The 20,548-nt window shown below is 38.7% G+C and overlaps 1 long non-coding RNA gene across 1 annotated transcript in view; it reads right to left on the reverse strand.

Moving 5' to 3' along the window:
• Window positions 1–18,401: 18,401 nt before the first annotated feature.
• The window catches only part of LOC111748926 (uncharacterized), a 395,170-nt gene continuing 393,023 nt past the window's right edge, over window positions 18,402–20,548 (reverse strand). The window contains exon 3 of the long non-coding RNA XR_010322691.1: window positions 18,402–18,614. This is a non-coding gene — a long non-coding RNA (uncharacterized LOC111748926). The remainder of the gene's footprint in view (window positions 18,615–20,548) is intronic.

Here is a 20,548-nt window from a genome sequence, read left to right on the forward strand (position 1 = left end):
TCATGAGAAGCTACACTACACTCTAAAAGAACTACAGGATTTTTCTAATTTATACAAATAGAAACCTGAGAACTGTGTGTGGAAATGAGTATTAAGGATTTGGGATAATGGTGTAAGAAACATAAAATTGGATCAGGCTGAATTTATTGATATGAGCCCACTAAGCAGAGATTCAGAATTCAGTGTTGTACTTCAAAGGGCCAGAAAAGGCCCTAACTGCTTATTTGGTTTGTTGGCTAAAACATGGATCTAAAGGTGGTGTACACTAAAGTCAAAATGCCAGAACTGTCTTGGTATACTGTAGAGGAAAGTATCCAAAAGCTTAGAGTGGATTTATTATGTACAACCTGCCCATTCATCTGGGTAGTGGCCAGAGGACACACATTTTACCACAATTGTGAGCAATAAATTTGTGAAGAGCACTGTGATTGATCTTCTCTGTAGGTCAGACATTGATTGCAGTGGGGACTGCTGCCACTGAATTTAGAAACCTAAAAGCAATGGGAATAAACGAATCCTCGGTTGGAGGAGCCAAGTGGCAGCATTTAATCCCCCAAAACAAGGTAAGCATGGTTACCACAACAGACAGCAGTCAAAGCAGAAATCCAAATAGTCTTACTTTCAGAGACCTTGGTGCTTACTAGTTGATCATGGCGTTCCTAGAAGTAAAAAAGATAGGAAGTCTACTAAAGTATTATTTGATATCTATATAAGCAGAAGAGTTTCAGGTCAAGTGAATATAAATCTAATTTGAACCACCAAAACAGAGAGTCATGGTCCCTCAATAAATTACCACACTTGAGCCAGTTTACAGACCCACAACCCCTTGGCTGAAGGGGAAGCCAGGTTCCCTTAAGGAAGGAACCCACTACACTGCCAAAAATTTAAGCTATTAATCTTTCCCTGAGCCTTATCAAAGCATCCTACACTACAGCCTTTTACCAGAATGACTATGCATTGGGGGAACGACTATAGGGTCACTGTGAGTCAGAATCGACTTGACAGCAAAGGGTTTGGTTTTATGGTTTTGGTACTCAACACTGGCCCTGAACTGACACTTATCCCAGGAGATCCAAAATGTCACTGTGGTCTACCAGTCAGAGTAGGAGCTTATGGAAGTCAGGTGATCAGAGGAATTTTAGCTCAATCCATCTCATAGTGGGTCCAGTGTGTCCCTGAACTCATCTCGAGGTTATCTCATCAGTCCTTTAATGCATAACTGGAATAGATGTACTCATCGACTAGCAGAATTCCCACGTTGGTTCCCTGAATTGTGCAACAAGTGCTATTCCAGTATAAAAAGCCAAGTGAAAACCACTAGAACTTCTTCTACCTAGGAAAATAGTAACCCCAAAACAATTCCACATTCATAGCAGATTAGGAAACCCTGGTGGCGTAGTGGTTAAGTGCTATGGCTGCTAACCAAGAAGTCAGCAGTTGGAATCCACCAGGTGCTCCTTGGAAACTCTATGGGGCAGTTCTACTCTGTCCTATAGGGTTGCTATGAGTCAGAATCAACACGACACCAGTGGGTTTCGTTTGGGTATAGCAGACTAGTGCCACTAGCAAGGACTTGAAGTATGCAGGGGTAATATTTCCCACCATATCCCCATTCACCCCACCTATTTGGTCTGTGCAGAAAACAGGTGAATCTTGGAGAATGACATAAACTTAACCAGATGGTGACTCCAGACTCTGATAGCAGCTGCTGTTCCAGATGTGGTTTCATTGCTTGAGCATATTAATCCCCTGATAGCTGGTACCCATTGATTTAGAAAATGCTTTTCTCTCAGTTTCTGTTAGTAAAGACCACCAGACGGAGTTTGTTTTCAGCTGGCAAGACCAACAATGCACCTTAACTTTCATACTTCAGGAGTATATCAACTCTATAGCCCTAAGTCATAAACTTTCCCTTCCTTACTGCTCCCTTACATTGATGGTGTCATGCTGATTGGGCCTATTGAGCAAGGAGTAGCAGCTATTCTAGACTTATTTGTAAGATATTTACATGTCAAAAGTTGGGAAATAAATCCACCAAAAATTCAGGGGCCTTCCACCCCAGTGAAATTTCTGGGGATCCAATGGTGTGGGGCATTTCAAGATATCCTTTCTAAGATGAAAGATAAGTTGCTGCACCTGGGCCCCTCCTACAACTATAAAGGAGGCACAATGCCTCGTGGGCCTCTTTGAATGTTAGAGGCAACATTTTCTCATTTGGGCATGCTACTTTGCCCCCATTTACCAAGCAACCTAAAAAGCTATGTTTGAGTGGGACCCAGGATAAGAGAAGATTCTGCAACAGGCCCAGGTTGCCATGCAAGCTACTCTACCACTTGGGCCACATGATCCAGCAGAGCCAATGGTGTTTGAAGTGTCAGTGGTAGATAGAGCAGCTGTTTGGAACCCTTGCCAGGGCCCCTATTGGTGAATCATAGCACAGATCCTTAGGATTCTGGAGCAAAGCCCTGCTGTCCTCTGTGGATAACTACTCTACTTTTCAGGAAAAACAGCCTTCGGTTTGGTCTTTGGACTTAGTACATACTGGATGCTTAACCATGGGCCACTAAGTTACCATAGATTGAACTGGGTTTTTTCTGGCCCACATAACCATAAAGTTGGATGAACGTAGAAGTACTCACCAACAGAAAGTAGTATATAGAAAATCAGAGCTGAGCAGGCCCTAAAGGCACAAGAAAGTTACATGAAGTGGCCCAAATGCCCATGGTCTCCACTCCTTCTACATTATTTTCTATTTCCCAGTGCCCACATATGACCTCATGAGGAGCTCTCTACAATCAGTTGACTAAGGAAGAGAAAATGGTCTTGGTTTTCAGATGGTTCTGCATGATATATAGGTTTCACTCGAAACTGGACAGCTGTAACACTGCGGACCATATCTGGGACATTCTTGAAGAATAATGGTGAAGGGAAATCATCCCACTAGGCAGAACTTCGGTGCACTTAGTTGTTCATTTTACTTGGAAGAATAAATGGCCAGATGTGTGATTGGTATACCGTATCATGGGATGGGGCCAAAAGTTTGGCTGAATAGTCTTGGGAGAAATGTAACTGGAAAATTGGCAACAAGGTAGTCTGAGGAAGATCTATGTGGATAGATGTCTCTGAATGGGCAAAAACATGAAGATACTTTTGTCCCACGTGAATCCTCACTAAAAGAGGACCTTAGCAGAAGAGTATTTTAATGACCAAGTGGATAGGTTGACTCATTCTATGAATATTAGTCACCCTCTTTTCCTAGCTACACATGTCATTGCCTAGTGGATTCACAAACGAAGTGGTCATGGAGGCAGGGATGGGAGTTATGCAGGGGCTCAGCAGCACAGACTTCCATTTACCAAGGCCAATCTTGCTACAGCCACTTCTGAGTGCTCGATCTGCCACCAGCACTGACAAAGACTGACTCCATGATTCGGCACCAGTCCCCAGAGTGATCAGCCAGGCACCTGGCGGCAAGTTGATTACAATATACCACTTCTACCATGGAAGGTATAATGCTTTGTTCTTACTGGAATAGACAGTTACTCTGGATGCAGATATTCCTTCTCTGCACACACTGCTTTTGCTCCAACTACCATCCATAGACATATAGAATACCTTATCTACTGCCATGGTATTCCTCACAGCATTGCTTCTGATCAAGGGAATTATTTCACAGGAAGTAAAGTTGACAATGGGCCTATGCTCATGGAATTTGTTGTTCTTACCATGTTCCCTATCTGTCTGAAGCAGCTGGCTTGATAAAATGGTGAAATGACTTCTTGAAGACTCAGTTACAGTGCCAGCTAAGTGGCAATATTTTGCAGGGCTGAACCAAAGTTCTCTTAAAAACAACAAACCAAACCCATTGCCATCGAGTTGATTCCGACTCATAGTGACCCTATAGGATAAAGTAGAACTGCCCCATAGCACAGCCAGAATGCTTTTTAGAAGCAAGAATGGCAAGACTTAGTCTCACATACTCTGGACATGTTATCAGGAGTGACTAGTCCCTGGAGAAGGAGATTATGCTTGGTAAAGTGGAGGGTCAGTGAAGGAAAGGAAGACCCTCAACAAGACGGATTGACATAGTGGCTGTAGCAATAGACTCAAGCATGACAATGATCATGAGGATGGTTCAGGACAGGGCAGTGTTTTGTTCTATTGTACATAGTGTCATTATGAGTAGGAACTGACTCAAGGGCACCTAACAACAACAACAGATATATGTATTTGTGTATATATATATATATATATACACACACATATATATATATATATATATACATATGTATGTGAGTGTGTATTACCAAAAAGTGGAATTCTAGAAAAAAGATCACATTAAACTATATGCTGAATATAAATGGAGGAAAACATTATTGATCTTTTAGAGAATATTTGCTTACTTTTAAAATGTTCAATTAATCATGATTAACTATATTCACATTAGAGCTTCTTAGCTGACTAGCACCATTTCCTGCTGTCTGATTCCCCTGTTTTTTTTATTTGAGGCACATTCTTGGTTTGAAACAGTGGGAGTCCTGGCATTAGTTATCAGCTGAAGAAATGCTACATTTAATAAGAATATTAGCTTTATTCTCCATCCAATTACTAAGTAGTAAACATAGTTCATACATTCAGGGCAGGTAGATCCTACTAGAGCAGCATTCTAGATTTAGGGTCATTTCCACAGATCTGTGTGACACAGATCTGTCAACACCAGGTAGCACAGGCTGCCTCGACTCCATAGAGAGCCATTTGGTGGCATTTGATGATGACACATAATTTTCTCCTTTTCTTTTTCCCCTTCTCTTTCTTCTTTTCCTTTTTTTCCATTTTGTTTTCTCTCCTCCTCAACAGGCCATTAAAAAAAAAAAAAAAAAACCCAGTGTCATCGAGTCGATTCCGACTCATAGCAACCCTATAGGACGGAGTAGAACTGTCCCATAGAGTTTCCAAGGAGCGCCTGGTGGATTCGATAGATGTGGTAATATACACATGTGTGTATATTACCCTGGTGGCGTAGTGGTTAAGTGCTACGGCTGTTAACCAAAGGGTTAGCAGTTCGAATCCACCACGTGCTCCTTGGCACTGTGGTTTTTTTTTGTTTGTTTGTTTGTTTACCCTACTGAAGGCATCCAGGACATTTTTCCACCACCTAAAAAAACCACCTACAAACTATCAAAAACATGCCTAGTATTATGTAGACCACATATCTGGATAAATGACTAAAACCTCTTTTTCCACTCAAAATGTTTTGAAGGCCTATAGACACAACTAATGCTCAGAAAAGTGCCTTCAGAATGGACTGAAACACTGTTTAGAGGAGACCACCAAAGGAGAAAGGCCCTTTCTGTGGGAAATTTATTTGTTTTTTTGTCCAATACAGGTAAAATTTCTACCTAGGGGGGCCATGAGTTACTTTTATTCCACCGTTTTCTCAATGTCCGACCTGGGGGAAATGAATTCACTGTTTTGAAGCTCTGTGAGTGCTCTGTAATTAACATCTCTTTTGCTTGTGTTCCCTATAAATGCTCCAGCAGAGCAGAGTTCCTGCTGGCCGCTCTAGTAATACAGGCACACATAAGGTGTTTTTCTGAACATAGTGAACATTAGCTCTGGATGCCTCTTCCAGAGGAATTTGTATTGTTGGAGAAGGGTTTTCTTTTTCTTTTTTTTTAAGTATAGAATGTTGTAAACTATTCCCAGGCATACCAGAGCATGAACCCTAGGGATATGTGGTCTGGAAGATTGAAAAGGCATGATATTACTTCCTCAACTTTTCTTTACTTTTTATTCCAGATGGAACTACTTAAATGAAGTCATAGCCTTACGTTCATGTAGTAGAGGCCAGGAGAAAGGAAAATAAACAATACTGTTCTCATATATGTGTGTCTTGATATATTTTTTTTTCCTTCCTCACACAAGTACTGAATTATTCTCATCAATACAGTGAAAAATAATATCTTATCTTTGTATAATTCTTATGGTTTTCCAAGTGCACATACACATACACATGCTCTTCCCAGGTATTCTATAAAGTAATTGTTGTTGTGACTATTGTCATTAGTTACCATCTAGTTGACTCCTGACTCATGATGACACCATGTTTGCAGAGTAGAACTGCTCCATAGGATTGTCAAGGCTATAGCTTTTCAGAAGCAGATCACCAGGCCTGTCTTCCAATGTACGTCTGGGTAGGTTCAAACTGCCAGCCTTTTGGCTGGCATCCGAGTGCTTAACTGTTCATGCCACCTGGTGATTCCTGTATAAAGTAATTGCTGTTGTTGGTTAGGTACCCTCCAGTCAATTCTGATTCATAGCCACCCCATGTACAACAGAACAAAACACCGCCTAGTCCTGCACAATTCTTGCAATGCTTGAGCCCATTGTTGCAGCCACTGTGTCAATCCATCTCATTGAGGGTCTTCCTCTTTTTCACTGACGCTCTATTTTACCAAGCATGATGTCCTTCTCCAGGGACTGGTCCCTCCTGATAACATGTCCAAGTATGTGAGAAGAAGTCTCACTGTCCTTGGTTCAAATGAGCATTCTGGCTGTACTTCTTCCAAAACAGATTTGTTCATTCTTTTGACAGTTCATGGTATATTAAATACTCTTTGCCAACACCATAATTCGAAGGCATCAATTTTTCTTTGGTCTTCCTTATTCATTGTCCAGCTTTCACATACATATGAGGCAATTGAAAACACCATGACTTGGGACAGGTGCACTCTAGTTCTTAAAGTGACATCTTTGCTTTTTAACACTTTAAAGAGGTCTTTTGTAGCAGATTTGCCCAATGCAATGCATTATTTGATTTCGTGACTGCTGCTTCCATGGGCATTGATTGTGGATCCAAGTAAAATGAAATCCTTGACAACTTCAGTCTTTTCTCGATTTATCAGGATGTTGCTTATCGGTCCAGTTGTGAGGATTTTTTTTGTCGTTGTTGTTGACACATAATCCATACTGAAGGCTGTGGTCTTTAATCTTCATCAATAAGTGCTTCAAGTCTTCTTCACTTAGAGCAAGCAAGGTTGTATCCTCTGCATAATGCAGGTTGTTAATGAGTCTTGCCCCAATCCTGATGTTCCGTTCTTCTTCATATAGTCCAGCTTCTTGGATTATTTGCTCAGCGCACAGATTGAGTAAGCACGGTAAAAGGATACAATTTTGCCACATCCCTTTCCTGACTCTAAACCACACAGTATCCCCTTGTTCTGTTCGTAAGAACTCAGCTGCTAACAAAAAAGTCGGCAGTTCAAATCCACCAACCACTCCTTGGAAATCCTACTGGGCACTTCTACACTGTCCTGTAGGGTCACTACAAGTCAGAATCAACTTGATGGCAATGGGTTTGATTTTTTATGGATAATATATATTAATTATTATCTTCATGTTGTGAGTATAGTATAAAGAATAATTTAATTCGTTTAGGATTATAATTAGTAAGACCCAGGGCCAGAATTAAAATCTAATATTCCGGATTCTTATTTTAGTGCTCTGAGCCTTATTTTTTAGAATTTGCTACTCAAAAAGCATGTCTTTATTTAATGTCATGCCGATTCTAAAAAACAGCATATAGAACAAGATGTTATTCTCACAGATCACTTCCACCTGTTCTCTGGAAATAATACTTTCAGCAATCAGGCTAGACTCGTGAATTGTTCTGTACAGGAATTGAATTTTCAAGTGGGGCTTCTAGAAGGAGGTTGCTGGCAGAATAACCAAATCAATTTACCAGGCCTTCCTTTGATATGAAGGCAAACCAAAAATTGCAATCTCTCACTGTATCACAAGAAATATGGAATGTGTGCAAATAAATGAGTAATGAGAAGGGATTTGTGTCAATAAATTCTTTATGTGCCAGGCCAATATGGGAATGTGTCGCTTAACGTTCTTTCAGGCAACATCTGACTCTATATGGATCCATGAACCAGGGCACCCAGGTATGAGTGGCAGGACGCCAGGCCCCATCTTGAGGTCGGAGCCCCACTTCTGCCTGCCTGCTGTGTGTGGCCCTGAAGTTACCTAGTCAGCGAGAATAGAGGCCCAGGCCCAAACTCCCAATCCCGGTCTCCCTCAGCTTCCATGACTTGACAGGTCTAAAACCAAAAAAACCCAAACCTCTTGAGGTAGAGCGCAGTCTGACTTATAGCGACCCTATAGGACACAGTAGAACTGCCCATAGGGTTTCCAAGTTGCAGCTGGTGGACTGGAACTGCCGACCTTTTGGATAGCAGCCAAGCTCTTACCTACTGTGCCCTAAGTTTTGCCCACACAGGTCCTGGAGAGCACCAATGGAAAAGTAGATGCCCCAGAAGCCCCATCTCTGGCTTGGGTACCCTCAGCCACCTTGGTCTTCACCATTCCTCCCCAGGCAGGTTTTCATGGATGAGCTGATCTTCCCTACAGCTGGCTTAGCAAATAAGGCAGAGACAGCTGGGCAGGACCGGTAGAGCACTCATCTGAGGCGTCCGCAGTGGAAGCTGCCCTTGCCACGTCCCTCACAGCAGCCCCTGGCCAGTGTGCCTGGGAGCTAAGTGCCCCCCACCAACACACACACACACACTCAGGTGTTTGCATAACGTCCAAATCACATAATGTTCTATTTCACAGAGCACCCTGTGAACGTTAAGTGACGCACATGTGTACTTAAATCTTGCATTTCGCCTTGGAAAGCACTTTGTGAGATGGCTTCATCGCCATCCGGATGCCCCCAAACCTTTTACAGCTAATAGCATTGGTTTCACTTTGAATCACAGAAAATCTTAACATTTTATCCATTTTATCTTACTGTCATCACCCTGGTTTCCTGATCTTTAAGGAAATCTATTCATAGAACATCACTGAAATAGTAAACCTTACTGGATTGAATTCTTGAGTAATAATACTATTGGTTTCTGCTCTTTTTAAGTTGGGATATTTCCATTAAACTGTTTATAAGAAAAAAGAGAACTATAAGCAGCTACTACATTTGGGTATCCCAAGTCTGGCACTTTAACGTGATTCAGACCCTTGGCAGAAGGCAGCCAGTATCAGTTATGGCCTGTGACATGGACAAATGAACTAAAAAAATACGAAGTCACTTATTCCTCCCACCATGTAATTTCTCTTTACCCTTATCGTATTTTAAGTTTTTCTTCCACTTTATCTCCGTTATGTGCCCCTTCCCCTCAGTCTGCAGTGAAAAGACTGGGTTATCCTGGGCCATCTCTTGCCTGAATTACCACATCTTTCTCATTGAACTCTTTGCTTCTTCCTTTTTTGGACCAATCAAACTTGTTGCCACAAAAATGATAATCCCTGTTCAAAAACTACATGTTCGCCATCACTTTGAATTGAAATATAAGGATTTTAAGAGAAGAGATATAGGAAAATTAATGACTTTTGAGAAGAAAGAAATTAGACTGAAAATAATATGCATATGAAAAATCTTGTCTGCCACCCACACCTCCCAGATTTTTGCAGGCAAAACATTCGCCAACATAGGATTAGGCATCAGCTGGGTCTACACACATAAACTAATAGGGGAAAATGAAAACAAATTTAATCAAATAGCCAGCTGTTTTATAACAACTATAACAGTGTTTCATTTGCATTTGTTTTGTGCTAAAATGCATGGTTACTTGAGTAAGTTCATCAGCCTGATCATCCTTCAACTCAGGAACTGGCTCCTATTTGCAGACAGTCTATAGGAGGACTTCTTTAGTGTGCACTGATGACACATACGTCATCCAGCAACTCCCAGCAAAGCAAATTCCTTGAATTCAGTGAGGGGAGGTTTACCCTTTCAGCAAGAGAGACAGTCTAAGTATCCAGGGCTGGTGAGTGCCAAGTGGAGACTGTGAAGTCCTTGGCAATATGAGTTTTACTTCTTTCTATTATTTACAGCGACCTAAGCCTTGATAAAATATTTGAAAGAGAAGGGAAAAAGTAGCCACAGCGAGGAGAGCTTATGGTTTTGCAGCTCAGTTCTTGGCAGTCTTCTTCTGGTCCTGGAAGTAGCTGTCAGATAATATACACATAATGTGCCTCAACACAAAGAATTTTATTTATTCTATAAAAAACACATTCAAAATTTTTATAATGTGGTGAAGTCTAACAAATTAAAACTTTGTTACATTGAATGTAAAGAGCTGAGCTGTGTTACTATTGAGTATTTTAATATCATAACTTTAATATAATAACTCATTTATAAGATACTGTAGTAGGATGAATAACGGCCATGCAAAAATATCAAATCCCATTCCCTAGAACTTGCAAATGTTACTTTACTTGGAAACAGTCTCTTTACAGATGTAACTAAAGATCCCGAGATTAGATTACCCTGGATTATTCAAGCAGATCCTAAATGCCCTTGCCAAAAAAACAAAAACCAAACCCATTGCCATTGAGTTGATTCCAACTCATAGCGACCCTACAAGACAGAGTAGAACTGCCCCATAGGGTTTCCAAGGAGCGGCTGGTGGATTTGAACTGCCCATCTTTTGATTAGCAGCTTAATGCTTAAACAGCGTGTCACCAGGGCTCCAAATGCCATCACAAGTGTCCTTAAAACATATAGGCAAAAGGAGTTAGATGCACATACAGGAGAAGGTGATGAGATAATAGAGACAAAAACTGGAGTGATGCAGCCACAAGCCAAGTAACACCAAGGATTTCAGAGCTTCCAAAAGGAACCAATCCTGCCAACACCTTAATTTCAGGCATCTGACCTCCAGAACTGAGAGGATGAATTCCTGTTATTTTAAGCCACTAAGTCTGTGGTAATTTATTAAAGCAGCCCTAGGAAGCTAACAACAGATATTTAAAGCACATAATATGAATTCTTAAGATTTTTTTTCTTATAGGCATAATTTATGAGGTCTTGTTAATTTTTTGTTGTTGTTGTTGTTAATGCAGCACCATGTCTGTAGTGCTTACAATCCTATATTACAAAAGAAATAAACTAGGATGGGAAAGCTAAATCCTGCTATCAGGAAGTTAGAAAGTTCTAGGCAACAAAAAATGAAGAGCTTAGAACAATAAAAACAAGTGTAAAAAATGAACTAACATTTTAAGCGTGGCTGTTATTGAAAGTAAAAATTAGTTGTTATGCCATTTCCTCTAGTCTTCCCTGAGGCTGCCTTACAAATCTATTTACCTGATCCACCATGAGAAGAGGTTTGATTTTGTTTTTTACAGATAGATGACATGCTTTTATTCAAAAAGTCAATTTTGTGTAGACTCTCAAATAGAAACATAAATTATATTTGAACTTAATGGAAGTGTTGGTATCTTTAGAAGTTAATTCTTGTCTAATTTTAAAAAAATAAGTAAGTAAAAAGAAGAAAAAGTAACTATAGTGTGATAACATTCAGGCTGTTAAGTTAAGAAATCAGTTTTTAATCTGACACCTTCCCTGGGCTAGCCCTAGGCAAAACTTGGAATTGGGTAGTTTTGCAGTGGTACCCTTCCTTAGTTCTACTTCCACCTCACCTACTAAAATAAAATAATGAAAAACACATTCACATCAAAGCATCAAAGAATTAATGTATGAAACATCTATAGTAGAGAATTCTAATTTACCTCCCAATATCCAGTCTCCTGTCATTAATGGAACTTTAAATGTTTAAATGGGCGCATGGCCACTCAGAATAAAGATTGCATTTTACAGCATCCTTTGCAGCCAGGCATGACCACATGACTAAATTCTGGCCTATGTGATGGAAGAGGAAGAGGAAGTTCCAAGTGTTCTTAAAGGGGAAAGACAAGTGTCTCATTTTTTAGTTATTATTATGAGTGGAGATGTTATAATCAAATCTCCAGCAGCCATCTTTGACGGAAATGGAAGTTACTTATGGCAGAACAACAAATTAGAACAGCCTTGGTTCCTGATACTAAGACTTACCATGACATTGAAGTTAAGCCTTTGGCATAGTATCTGGCACGTAATAAGTGCTCATTAAATATTAGTTATTCATGTTTGTTTTATAGCCATAAAAAAATAGTAGCTATTATTTACTGATTGATCACAATACACTACACACTTTACATATATCATCTCATTTAGTCCCCACTATTGTCCAATAACAAAAAAAAAAAAAACCCAAACCCATTGCCGTCAAGTCGGTTCTCACTCATACGGACCCTATAGGACAGGGTAGAACTGCCCCATAGAGTTTCTAAGGAGAGCCTGGTGGATTCAAACTGCTGGCCCTTTGGTTAGCAGCCGTAGCACTTAACCACTATGCCACCAGGGTTTCCAATAGTCCAATAAGGTAGGTATCATTATCATTGTCAAGTTATATATAAAAAAAAAAATAAGGAAGGAGAAATTCTGAAAGATGAGTTGCCCAAAGACACAGAGCTATAAACTGGTATATGAAAAAAATCCTACGAGGGCTAACTCATTCCCAACTGAATATTCTTTTCACTGCTGGTCATGCCTTACCCCAAAGTTGTTCTAAGATTTTATTACTTTTTTAAGGGTATCAATTGTAATGAATTTAAAAGGAATAAATGCACTAAAGAATATAACATGTTGCTTTTGAAAAGCAAAAATAAAGATAATAAGTGAAGTGGAGTGAAATCTGCAGGGAAAAGAATATTTTGGATGAGATTTCTGGTATTTCCTGCTACAATCATGCAGGAAATGATTTTTCATTCTCTTCCCCAACCCTTACACTCAATGTTTTAGCACTTTTATTTCAGACTGAAGGAAATAGTTAGGGACCTCAAGAAGAAAACAAAAATAAGGATTTAAAATGAGAAAAAAAAAAGGCTTCAATATTTAGAAGGTTTATAACAGTCATCAATATCAGAAAAAAGATTTGAAGAAATTTTTCAACTGTCCACTAATTTCCCTCATTTTTCCCTTACATGAAACAATTTGACTATAATCTCAGAAAAGAGTTGTTTAACTTTCTTTTTGAGGATAATTGTTTTTCAGATACTTTAAACATTCTAAACACAAAATAATATTATGATATTAGGAAACAGACTAATTAGAAAGCAGAGATATATGAAAATTAGAGTCTAATACCCTTATTCCATTACATTTTTTTTTTTCTTCTGTGAATGTGGGCTCTATGTAAAATAGATTGAATGTTTAATAGCTAGTTGAACAAAGAAGCTTGGTAAATGTGTGCATTAGACGCGTTTGGTCAGAATCTATTCAATAATTTGGATGTAGGTACACACCAAATTTTTTAGTGATATGAAAGTGGAGAGGATACCTGCTAGGTTAGATGTTGTATAGATTAGCTTTTTCTGTGTAAGGAATCACTCCAAAACTTACTGGATTAAAGCAACAGCCATTTATTAGCTCATGGTCCCTTAGATCAGCAATTTGGCCTTGGCTCAGAAGGGCAGTTCTGCTGACCTGTGCTAAGATTAGGGCTGAGGCTCACTGATGTGTTTACAATCAACTGCATATAGGTATAGGGCTGGCTGACTGTGGAATGGAGTGCCCCAGTTCTCTATAAGGCCTCTCATCCCCCAGCAGGCTAGCTTAGGCTTCTTCACCTTTAGTTTCGTGATTCCAAGAACAGTAAAATAGAACACAAGCACCTATTGCAATCACTTCTCAGGTATCTTAATTACCTAGTGTTGCTGTAAGAGAAGTACCACAAGTGGATGGCTTTAACAAACAGAAATTTATTTTCTCACGTTTTAGGAGGCTAGATGTCTGAATTCAGGGTGCTGGCTCTAAACGAAGGCTTTCTTTGTCGGCTCAGAGGAAGGTCTTTGACTCATCTAAGCTTCTGCTCCTGGGCAATCTGCATGTGGCTGGGCATCTCTCTTCTTCCATCTCTGTTTCTCTTATCTCTTGTAAGAGATTGACTCAAGACACAGCCTACACTAATCCTGCCTCATTAACATAACAGAAAACTCATTCCCAGATAGGATTATAACCACAGGTATAAAGGTTAGGATTTACAACACATATATTTGGAGGACACAGTTTAATCCATAACATCAGGTTTCTGCTTATGTCAATTTAACTGTATAAACTAAATATACATGAGTCCATACTCATATAAATAAATGATTGAATATAAGTAGGGAGAAGAGACAAAGCCCTCATGTAGAAGACTTCCAAATAATATGTAGGTACTTGGCCCTCAAGGAGATATAGCATAACTGCTCATAAGTAGGGAGAAGAGACAAAGCCCTCATGTAGAAGACTTCCAAATAACATGTAGGTACTTGGCCCTCAAGGAGATATAGCATAACTGCTCACTCCTTCTAAGTGTGAGCTTTGCTTAGTGACTTCCTTCCAGAGTGCAGTACGGAAAGTGGATGAGGGAGAACTTTACAGAGAGGAAACCTGTTAACCTCGGCCAGATGATCACGGTTAACATCAACAGTGATAAGTCATTTCAGTAGCATGTATCCTTTGTATGATATGACAAAAATGGCCCCCTATCTCTATGGTCTTCTTCTGCCAAACCAATAATCCCAGTCTAATTATGAGAAAAACATCATACAAATATCTTTGAAGTTGTTATTAGGTGCATAATATTTAGAAGAATTATGCTTTTTTATGAAGTAAATTTTATCAAGTTTTTTTCTTTGTTTTTGGAAATATTCCTTGTTCTGAAGTCTATCTTGTCTGATATGAATACAGCCATTCCACCTTTATTATGACTGGTGTTTGTACGGTATATCTTTTCCCATCACTTACTTTTAACTTTTCTGTGTCTTTATATTGAAAGTGGGTTTCTTTTAGACAGAATATAATTGGGCCTGATTTTTTTTTTTATCTAGTTTGATAAACTATGTCTTTTGAGTGATGAGACCATTTACATTTGATATAATTATCAATACAGTTGGATTTAGGTCTATCATCTTGCTGTTGTTATTGTAGTTATGTGCCATCAAGTTGATTCCAACTCATAGCGACCCTGTGAACAACAGAACAAACACAGCCTGGCTCTGCAGCATCCTTACAATCATGGTAATATTTGAGTCCATTGTTGCGGCTGCGGTGTCAGTACATCCCACTGAGTGTCTTCCTCTTGTTTGCTGACCCTCTACTTTACTAAGTGTGATGTTCTTCCCCAGGACTGATCCCTCCTGATAACTTGTCCAAAGTGCATGAGACTTACTCTCGTCGTCCTTGCTTCTGAGGAACATTTTGGTTGTACTTCTTCTAAGACAGATTTTTTTGTTCTTCTGGCAGTCCATGGTATATTCAATATTCTTCATTAACACCACAATTCAAAGGCAACAATTCTTCTTTAGTCTTCCTTGTTCATCGTCCAGCTTTTGCATGCCTATGAGGCCGTTGAAAACACCATGGCTTGGGTCAGGTACACCTAGTCTTCAAGGTGACATCTTTGCTTTTCAACACTTGAAAGGGGACTTTTGCACCACATTTGCCCAATACAATGCATCTTTTGATTTCTTGACTGCTGCTTTCATGAGTGCTGATTGTGGATCCAAGTAAAATGAAATCCTTGACAACTTCAATCTTTTATTTATCATGATGTTGCTTATTGGCTCAGTTGCGATGATTTTTGTTTGCTTTATGTTGAGGTGTAATCTACACTTAAGGCTGTGGTCTTTGATCTTCTTTAGTAAATACTTCAAGATCTCTTCACTTTCAGCAAACTAGGTTGTATTATCTGCATATCACGGGTTAATGAGTCTTCCTCCAAACTTGATACCCTATTCTTCTTCATATATTCTATCTTCTCAGATTATTTGCTCAGCATACAGATTGAATAAGTGTGCTGAAAGGATACAATCCTTACGTACACCTTTTCTGACTTTAAACCATGCAGTATCCCTTTGGTTGGTTTGAATGACTGCTTCATGATCCAAGTACAGGTTCCTCATGAGCACAATTAAATGTTCTGGAATTCCCATTCTTCACAATGTTATCCATGTTTTGTTATGATCCACATAGCCAAATGCCTTTACATAGTCAATCAACCACAGATAAACATCTTTCTCTTTTCTGTCCTTTCAGCCAGGATCCATCTGACCACAGTAATGATATCCCTGGTTCCATATCCTCTTCTGAACCCAGCTTGAATTTCTGGCAGTTCTCTGTCAATGTACTGCTGGAATCACTTTTGAAGGATCTTTAGCAAAACTTTACTTGCCTGGGATATTAATAACACTGATAATTTCTGCATTCGTTGGATCACCTTTATTGGGACTAGGAAAAAATATGGATCTCTTCCCAAGTAGCTGTCTTCCAAATTTCTTGGCATAGACGAGCGAGCACTTCCAGCATTGCTTCAGTTTGTTGAAGCATCTCAGTTGTTATTCTGTCAATTCCTGGGGCCTCATTTTTTGGTAATGCCTTCAGTGCAGCTTGGACTTCTTCCTTCAGTACCATCAGTTCTTGATCATATGTTACCTCCTGAAATGGTTGAACATCGACCAATTCTTTTTGATATAGTGACTCTGTGTATCCCTTCTATCTTCGTTTAATGTTCTTGACGTCATTTAATATTTTTTCCACAGAATCCTTCAATACTGTAACTCAAGTCTTGAATCTTTTCTTCAGTTCTTTCAGCTTGAGAAATGCAGAGCATGTTCTTCCCTTTTGGTGCTCTATTCCCAGCTCTTTGTGCATTTCATTATGATACTTTACCATTTTGCTATATGTTTATTATTTGCTTCATCTGCTCTTTGTTCCTGTCTTCATGTTTTCCTGCCTTTTTTAAGATTAATATTTGGCATTGCATTTCTCCCACACCGTTGGTTTATTGGAGCCCTGGTGTCACAGTGGTTAAGAACTTGGCTGCTAACCAAAAAGTCATCAGCCACTCCTTGGGAACACTATGAGACAGGCCTACTCTACCGTATAGAGTAGTGATGAGTCAGAAGTGACTAGACATTGGCTTAATCCATAAAATCCCCTCCATCCCCACCCCCATATGTCTCTTTCTTTGCTTCCATTTATGAAGGATAGTTTTGCTGGCTATAGTATTCTAGGCTGACATTTTCTTCTTACCACTTCTTTAAAGATATTGTTCTATATTTTTTGCTGGCTTGCAAATGCTTCTTCCCAGACATCAGATTATTTCTTTCAATACTTTTTACAAAGATGTTATCACTGTTCCCTTGTATGTCCTGTGTCTTTTTTCTCTTTATTACTGGTTTCCAGCAAATTAATTATTATATATCTTAGTAGGTGTTTATTGTATATAGAATTATGTTTATGTTTATTTTGCTTGGACTTCTTTCAGCTTCTTCGATTCGTGTGTTTAAAATTATCACTGAATTTGAAAATTTTTCTGGCAGTTATTTCCCCAAATATATCTCTGTCCCTTCCTTCTGACATTGTAATTACACAACTGTTAGACAGTTTGAAGTTGTTCTAAAGATCACTATCATTTTTTTTTTTTGGTGTTTTTTTTTTTTTTCTTTGTGCTTCAGTTTTTATACTTGCTTTTGCTATATCTTCAATTCACCAATATTTTCTTTTGTAATTTCTAATCTAATATTTAGTCCTCATTACTTTAGGGGCTTCTCTAAATCCTTGAGATATTCCCAATAATTATTTCAAAATCCTTGTTCACTAATTTCGTCATCTCTGACATTCCTGGTTCTATTTCTACTGACTAATTTTTCTCTTGGTCAGGGATCACATTTTTCTACTCTTTACATGTCTTAAAAAAAGAAAACCAAACCTACTGCCATTGAGTCAATTCTGACTCATAGTAATCCCATAGGACAGAGTAGAACTGCCACATGAGGTTTTCAAGACTGTAAATCTTTATGGAAGCAGACTGTCACATCTTTCTTCCATGGAACAGCTGGTGGGTTCAAACCACCTACCTTTTGACCATTGTACCACCAGGGCTCCATTCTTTACACATGTAATAATTGTTAATTGGATGCATATCATTGTGAATTACATTGTTGAATGTCTAGATTCAGTTATATTCATTTAAATACTGTTGAATTTTGTTTTGGCTGGCCGTTAGTATATTTGCAGCTAAGCTTGATCCTCTCAAAGTTTGTTTTTAGGTTTTGTTAGGAAGGTCCAGAAAAACCTTTAGAAGAACATTAGTTTAGCGCTATTCCTATGTCATGACCTTTTATGAGTCTTTACTGAGTATGTGAGGTGCTTAGTGAATTGTCTCAACTCTGGCTGGTCAGAAGTTGAACATATCACAGTCTTATATGAAACATTTCATTTGCAGCTTCCAGGCACTTTTTTCCTTGCCTCTAGAGTTTTACGCTACACGTGCTTACTCTTTAGCAAAATTTTCAAGACCTTTAGGCAGATTACTGTACCTCTTTTTCTGTATAGCCTTCTCCTTTCCAATTTCCTATAAATTCCAGCTGCCCCAACTTCTTTTACTATGAACCCTATTTTTTCAACTCAAAGAGACTTCTGTGCTGAATTTAAGACCCTCTTCCCTGGTCACAGTCTGAAAAGTATCCAGGCAGAAAGCAAGGGCCATCACAAAGCTTATCTCATTAGTTTTCCTACCTTGGGTATTACAGTGATGACTATTGTCCAATGTCTGAAAATAGTAGTTTCTTGCACTTGTTCTTATTTTCCAGGTGTTTGTAGTGGGGAGGCAAGTTTGGTGCCAGTTAGTCTGATGTAGCATAACTGGAAGCCCTGGTTCAGTGAAGTTTTTTAAAAATGTGACATCCTGTGAACAAATATACAAAATGTCATATATCCATACAATGGAATAATTTTCACTAATTAAAAGAAATAAAATACTAATACCTGCTGCAACAGTGATGAACCTTGAAAACATTAAGCTAAGTAAAGGAAACCAGACACACACACACAAATACATATTATATGGTTCTATTTATATAAAATGTCCAGAAGAAGAAAATACAGAGAAACAGGAAGCAGATTAGCAGTTGCCTAGGTTTGGGGTGAGAATAGAAAATATTTGTAAATGGAAAGGAGGTTTTCTTTTAGGATGATGGAAATGTTATAGAATTAGATTGTGGTGATGTTTGCACAACTCTGTAAATATTCTAAAACTCATTAAATTATATACTTAAAATGCCTGAATTTTATGGTATATAAACTATACCTCAATAAAGCTGTTAAAATGTTAACATTCTGTATATGATCACACTATGGAAAATTAAGGAAGGACTTGTACATGTATTTGTGGTAAAGTAATATGGCAGAGACAAGTAGCTGTCTTGAGAAGCCTCTTGGAAGAAAACAAAATGTAATCTCAAAACTTTGAAGTAGAAGTAGTGCAGACAACACAGCTGGTGGAAAGATACTGGCACGAGTATTGATTTTTAAGATAGTTCTTAACCGTCACGGGGCATCACTAAGAGCTGAAATCAATTCAATGGCACCTAACAGTAACAGCATTTATTTGTAGAACACGTAAGCATTGCTTGAGGATTACCATATATTATGTCGTTATGTCGTTGCTATGTGCCTTAATTCCAATTCATAGCAGCCCTATAGAACAGAGTAGAACTGCCCCATAGGGGTTCCAGGGCTGTAATCTTTAGGGGAGTAGACTATCACATCTTTCTGCTGTGGAGCAGTTGATGGATTTTGGGTTAGAAGCTGAGCACTTAACCACTGTGCTACCAGGGTTCCTTGCTTCGAGGGTAGGAGGGATAAAAATGATTTAACAAAAAAAAACTATAAATTGAATCTATATGGTCAAGAAAGTTAAACAGTTGGGATGAGGTTTTACATATTCAACCGTATTGATGTTCTGGAATTCAATTAAAATTTAGTTTGAAATGAGAATAATTTTTCTCATGGTTCATAAGCAAAGAACACTAGAGTTGAAAACAAATAGCCAATTTTATTGATGTACGCATGGTGTTAGATCATCCTTTAAGAGAGAAATTTGTGAGAACGTGCTCTGCTACTTATTTCAGTTCTTTTTCCCCCCTGTTGGTAGGGTTAGCATATTATCTCTCTAGCTGTCATTCACAACCTTTTTAGAGTTGGCATAAATACATACATTAAATCTATTCTGATTATTATGGACCTCCCACTGTGAAGTTCCCACTACAATGGTGTCTGTCAGGCAGTGTTTTTACTGCCTAAGTTACCATGCTTTTAGAACGTGTGTTATTAAGTGCCACCCCATTCCAGCACTTTGAGGCTCTATAATTAACAAAGGAGGCAACTGTATGATGTTTGCAAATTTATGCAGAAGCTTGAACAGGGACACTGGCTGCTAGATGGCAATAACAGAATTTGTTTCTGGGGATCCTGCTGAAAAATGGTAATTTCAGTTCAATATTTTTAATTTCCAGGGAACTATTTGAGTATAGACCTCTGGGCAACCACAACCACACTCATCAGAAACAGACACGATTGCATCACTCACAAACACAGCAAAAATTCTCTCTGAACATTGTTTCCTATAATATAGTTCTATATGGAATACTTTGGTGTTTAATGGATACAGGTTCAATTTGTTTGCTTTGACAATGTGTCATTTATCTATAACTCAAGACCTTCCCCCCACCCCAATTTTATAGCATAATTTTGAGCAAAAATTAATATGGGCAGGCATTCTTGACTATCTCATTATATAAGCTACTCTCCACTTATGAATATCTTTCCTGTTACTCCAGC

This window comes from Loxodonta africana, chromosome 1 (genome assembly GCF_030014295.1).
Source record: "Loxodonta africana isolate mLoxAfr1 chromosome 1, mLoxAfr1.hap2, whole genome shotgun sequence".
NCBI classification, from domain to species: domain Eukaryota; kingdom Metazoa; phylum Chordata; class Mammalia; order Proboscidea; family Elephantidae; genus Loxodonta; species Loxodonta africana.